The sequence below is a fragment of the Carettochelys insculpta genome, chromosome 1 (assembly GCF_033958435.1).
Source record: "Carettochelys insculpta isolate YL-2023 chromosome 1, ASM3395843v1, whole genome shotgun sequence".
NCBI lineage: Eukaryota > Metazoa > Chordata > Testudines > Carettochelyidae > Carettochelys > Carettochelys insculpta.
The window spans coordinates 167,751,368-167,757,349 of record NC_134137.1 but is presented as its reverse complement, the minus strand read 5'-3'; the positions used below and the strand labels follow the sequence as shown (position 1 = coordinate 167,757,349).

General features: G+C 44.3%; 1 pseudogene; it reads right to left on the bottom strand.

Annotated features, from left to right (window-relative positions):
- Window positions 1-353: 353 nt before the first annotated feature.
- On the bottom strand, window positions 354-4,500 carry LOC142010028 (E3 SUMO-protein ligase KIAA1586-like; annotated as a pseudogene).
- Window positions 4,501-5,982: the final 1,482 nt, after the last annotated feature.

Below are 5,982 nucleotides of genomic sequence, written 5' to 3'. Positions count from 1 at the left end.
TGTGAGAAGGGAAAGATCCTGTCCTGCTCTCCTATGCTCCGATAACGGTCATTAAGACATCATGAATGGCAGTGCAGTGAATCACAAAGTTTCTAACTGAAGAAGACTTCTAGTTGCTTGGACATACAGGAGTAAAAGTAACTTCTCTTCTCTTGATGTTCACACCTCCACATTAGCTGCTGATAATGGGCCACATCCTCCATGACTGAATTGACCCTGTCAACTCTGGCCTTCCTTTTGACTGGGACTTCCTCCTTTTCATGAGCCTGTATATTTAGATCCTCCTCTGGGATCCCCATTTATGTATCTGATAAAGCAGGTGTTTGCTCATAACAGCTTATGCTCCAAAATATCTATGATTCTATAAGGTGCCACACGACTTCTTGTTGTTTTTGCAGATACACACTTACATGGCTACCACTCTGATATTGAGTATAAGGAGGTCCCACACGTGAAATAAATAGCAAGTACACGACATGAGGAGTGGTCAGAGCAGTCCATTTCAACGTAATGATATTATTCATTGCCCTAAATCCCCTTTTGCAGTCCTCATTGCTTGGAGTAAGTATGTGTACTGCAAGGACAAATTTCAGTCCTTCGGGAACATTTTTTTCTCTAGAAGTCTTGAATTCCACAAATCCTAAGTGTGTTTTCTGTTGATTTATTCTTGATTGATCAGCCAATGTTCTCCCTTCCTTTTCTCCAAAGTAGGGATTCTTTGGATTCTCTTGCTATGTTTCAGGATTCAAAACTAACAAATTGTTAATAAGGTTCTTATAATCAGAAGCCTCTTTCTTTGCATGTCCTTTAATCAGCTCTGTTTGAGGCAGTTGTGAATAATTTTGTCCTCATGTCAGTGACTGCTTGAATTAATTGAGACAAGTTGATTCTGGGGCTTTTTCTAGTGCTGTTTAGTTTCCTGTTTTTGAACAACATGTACTGTTTGGCCTTCTGGGCTTGTTCGGAGTGAACTCCCGGGTCTGTTTTCAGTCATTCGATTCTCTTGTTCATTTGTCATTATGTTCATCTGCTTTTGGAATGATCATTTCTTGTTCTTGTAAAGGCTCAGACAAGTCCTTCAGTTCTATCAGCACGTTCAGCATGAAAGAAAGGTTTCTGATGATATTTATGAAATACAGCTTTGAGAGCAGTCCTTGAATTTCAGCACATTCACTTCCAACTCTGGACCGGTCTTGTGAGGCCTCCTGGAAATGCTGTTCCGAAGCTGAGTATGCGTGCAAGTCTACACTGACTGCTCTGCATGCTGACCTCACCCACCTTACATTACACACTGTAGATTTCTTTGAAGCACAGTACAAGCTTTATTATCCAGTGTCAGTGGAGAACGGGGGCTGCTAGATAATCAAATGCGCCGGTTATTCGAGCTGGGGATGCCAGCCATGTTGCTGCCTGCCTCAGCTGTGCAGCTGGCCCCTTTTCAGCTGGCCCCAGTAGATGCTGGTTAACTGAGTTGGCTGTTTATCCGTGTGCCAGATAACACAGCTTTTACTGTACAATGCCTAATCCATTGGCATGCGTTCTCAGTTCATGAGATTTTTTTGGCGATCGTACAATGCATCCAAAAAAGCCTTAAAGTAATTTGTTCCTCCAGTGACTTCTAAAGCTTCATCAATATCAGGTTCCAGTCTATGGCTGAGGCAGTGCCATACTAGCATGTCAGGAAAGTCCATTTGCTATAGTTTTCCAACTCTTACCATCACATTAGCACCATCACTGCAAAAACAGAGCAACACTTCGATTAATAGTTCTTTAGTGAACAAGTATTTTAAAATTTCCCCTTTAATAGTTTCCACTGTTATATTTTTCAGCTCAGTCAAGTCTAGAGGAAACATATTTGGCCTCATAATTCCATCTATACTGGCTTTCAAATAAACAATGAGAGTTGAGTTTCCAGAGAGAGTAGTTGATTTGTCGACAAGTACAGTCATTTTTTACTTATTCTCGATTTTCTGAACAATTTTCATTTTCATTTCAGTGGATATATGATTGATTATGATTACAGAAACTGTTCTACTATGCAATAAATGTCCCATTTCAGTTCTGTTGATTTGCTGTAGCTCAGTGAGGTGCTTGTGGTCACCAAGTGGTTGATTTTTTTTTTTTTTTGGCAACGGTATATGCTGTATGGATGGAATACATGAGCAATAAGTTAAAATGCCATTGTTCACTTTTAGCAGTCAGATTAAGAAGTGGGTATTTTTAAACCATGGCTTATGTTCACTTTTATTTGTTTTTATTTATTTATTTATTGTTTGCAAAAGAAAGACAGCTCTGTCTCTTTATTCTTTCTGTATGAGGCTACTTCACAAGAGGTGCTGTTTAGAGATATGTTAACTCTGCTTGCAGAATGCAGCTTCAAATTGGAAATGTCACAACATACTGTGCACCTAAGTTTACCATGTGAAGCAAAAACCCAATAGTTTTTATTTCTGAACTCCTCAGATTGCATTTTTGACAACACAGCAGGTACAGTTGAGTTTCAATTTGCTAACCCAGCAGCGATACAACAGTTTTGTTTGCCTCCACTCCTTATGGCAGCTCACAGGACAGAGGTGTAAAATGTCCAAGTTTTTACCCTGTGGATGACTCCCAGCTTCTTCATTTGCTGCTTCTTTTTGACTGACAATTCCCCACTTCCTCACATTTCTGTTTAAATGTACCTCTTCAGGTAGGTGGAATGTATATCTTCTTAGGGTGCTTTTTTTTTTTGCCTACTTTCTATTATAAATTGTGCACCTGATATGACAGACTAACTTACTAAGGGTGGGAGAGGTTATCCCAATCTCTGTTTATACACTGAATACAAAACTGCTTTACTTAGACAGGTTCCACTGTCTATTTGAGTGAGGCCCAGACAGTACTGTTGTGTCACCTTAGGCCAGGCGTGAATATATTCCACCTGACAAGAAGAAAAAACTGAAAACTGAAGAGAGCTGGTAATGTAAAAATATCATGAATGTAAAATATATGTAGTCAAAGCAACAACTCTGATTTTCTGGTATTAATGCAATTTCATTCCCATTGGAATCTGTGCAGGTGTGGGGTGGCTTAGGACAGGAGGTGTGTGAGGGAGGTGCAGGAGTCCGGGCAGGGGATGGAAGTGAAAGAGTCCAGCAAGGGGCTGTATGTGGGTAATGCTAGAGGCACAGGGCAGCGGGGTAGGGGGGAAGGAAGGTACAAGAGTCAATGTGGGTGTAGGGGGTGGAGGGAGAATGTGGAGGGGCCCTGGGGATGGGTACCCTTACCTTCTGGCAAAGGAGCTGTGGGCCATCTGTGTGTGGGCACTGCTGAGGGAAATCTGCAGCAATGTGAGAGACCCCCTGGCTTCTTCCCAGGGGATGTTGGCAACAGTGAACACCAGGGGTGGCACGCATCCTGCCTGCTGCCTCACCTGGCTGTGCATGCCCGGTCCCCAGTGCCAATCTGAAGCAGCAGGAGCCCGGCTGGGAGAGCGCATTGCAAGCTGCATCCCAACACGCTCTGAGCAGTGCACCTGGACCTTTGAATAGAGCACTGCAGCCAGTTTTTTTGTGTCGTGCCCTGGCCAGCTTTTACCAGAGTGCAGCTGGCTTTTGCCAGAGCAGCACACCAAAGCACATCCCCTTTCTCTGCTGACACGCTGTGCGCTATGAATAGGAGCAACATTAGAGTGCATTTGGCATTCATCAAACAGCTGCAGATGGCAGCCCATCACTCCTGGGCTTGAGAAACAAGCATTTAATTGTGGGATTATATTGTCATGCAGGTCTGAGATGACAAGGTTGGGCTGCAGAACTCTTGGATTCAGAAAGTCACCTTCCCAGAACTGTGTGCAGAGCTGGCCCCTGCATGATGGCACAAGAACACTAGAATGAGAGCTGCCCTATCAATAGAGAAGCATGTAGCAATTGGTATGTGGAAGATTGCTACCAGCCACTCATGAATCAATTTGGAGTCACGAAGTTTACTGTTGGGGCTGTGTTAGTGCAAGTGTTCTTGCCACAAAAGACTGTGACCCTGGGAAATGTGTGTGAAGTCGTGGATGGCATTGGAGAATTGAATTTCCCGAACTGCAGCAGGGTGTAGATAGTGTACACATTCCACTTATGGCCCCAGACCACCTTGTGACACAATACATCACCAGGAAGGGGTACTTCTTTGTGGTTTTGTAGACACAAGTACATCACCATGGGCGTTTCATGGACGTCACTGCAGGTGGATCTGGAAAGGCGCATGGTGCACACATCTTCATGAACACTGGCCTGCTTCTTGCTCACCCAAGACCAACTGCTGAGACTGGTTAGGTGTCTCCAGAGTGGTGAGCAGTTCCTGGCTGCCTGCCCCTTCAGGCAACCTTGCTGGGGGTGCCACATCATCATCTAACTCAATCTCTTCATCAATGATTTTGTTCTCTGGGTTGGGTCTTTTTCTGCTGCCTCCAGGCTCCTTCTTCTCAGAGTATCCACAGGGCTGTGGGAAGGTGGAGTTGTCATTAGGCATATCATCCAGCTCTTTATTGAATTGGCAGGTTTTAGGTGTGCAGCACTGGAGCAACCGTTTGCCACCCTCGCCTTACGATAGGTCTGCCTCAGCTATTTTACTTTCCATCTGCACAGCAGCATACCCTGAGCATAGCCCTTCTCACACAAACTTGAGAAATCTCTGGCATCAAAGTTCCTACGGCTCAAGTGCAGCTGGGACTGTGCAGCCTCCTCTGCACAAATAACGAGCAGATCCAGATGCTCCGCAGCGGTCTAAGCAGAAGAGTGTTTGTGAGGATGAGCCGCCCTGGTTACCTGGGAAGATATAATGAGACGTCTCCATACTGAGCCAAATGAAAATGGAATTTCAAAAATTCCCAAGTCTTCTAAGGGGCAGGGAAAGACAGTTGTTCACCTGGCTGCAGAAAAGAGAACTTAAAACAGCTGACCGTTGCGGTCAGGTGGGGTGTTGTCGGACACTTCCTGGAGTCCAATTAAAGCTATAGAATCAAATATGGTACCTACACTCGCACATTGTTGACAAAAAAAATCATGGAAAAAAGCATTATGTCTCTCATTGGGGCGGTTTGTCACCTAAACAGGGCATTTTTGCCACCAAAAGTTGTATTGCAGTGTGTACGCAGCCACTATTTTGTCAACAGAACTCTCTAGTATAAACAAGGCCACAATTTAAAGTCATTTAATGAACTCTCTGATCTTTCCTCCTATTTCCCCACCTGCTGTGTACATATATCCCTGTCCTCTTTCCTTACTACTCTGTTCATCTCTCTCTTTCACATTTGGGGCTTTGGGTCAGCGCTTATTGTGTCCTCTGTGCTTTGTCTAGTCTCCCAGTTTCTGTCGATGGAGCCCTCTCACTTTCAAACTGCTAAATGTACTTCCAGGAGTCCTTCCTTATGTCTTTACATCAGCAATAAACTCCCTTTCCTGACCTTTCTCCTACATCTTGCCCTGTCCCATGTCTGTGTTTGTCTTAGCACAGGTCTAGACTGCCACTTAAGCCAAGCTAACTTAAGCCCCTCAATGATGTGAAAAAGACACCCTCCACCCCCAAAACAGTGCAAGTTACAGTGACCTTGGCACCGTTCACATCAGCGCTATGGTGGTGGGAGAGCGCTGTCCTGCAGCACATAGAGCATCTTCATCAGACATATTGCAGCGGCTCGGTACATCAGTGCAGCTACACCCTTTAGCATGTCTGTGAAATCCCGGAGCAGGTTATTTCAACAGGGTGCTATGGATTTACCCCAAACTCTCACACTACAGATTTCTCTCTCTCCTGTGTCTATTACTGGGTGAGATTAATTCCAAAGAGGGCAGTATAACGTACAAAGAGAACAAGCTTTGTTAACAAGGACCCCCCAAAACCGCAAACATAAAGCAAAAGCACTCAATTGTTAACTATACTCTGGCCTGAAGTGAGGGACCCCAAAATAATACAGGGCAGGTAAGAAACTAATGCATCATCACATCCGATGAC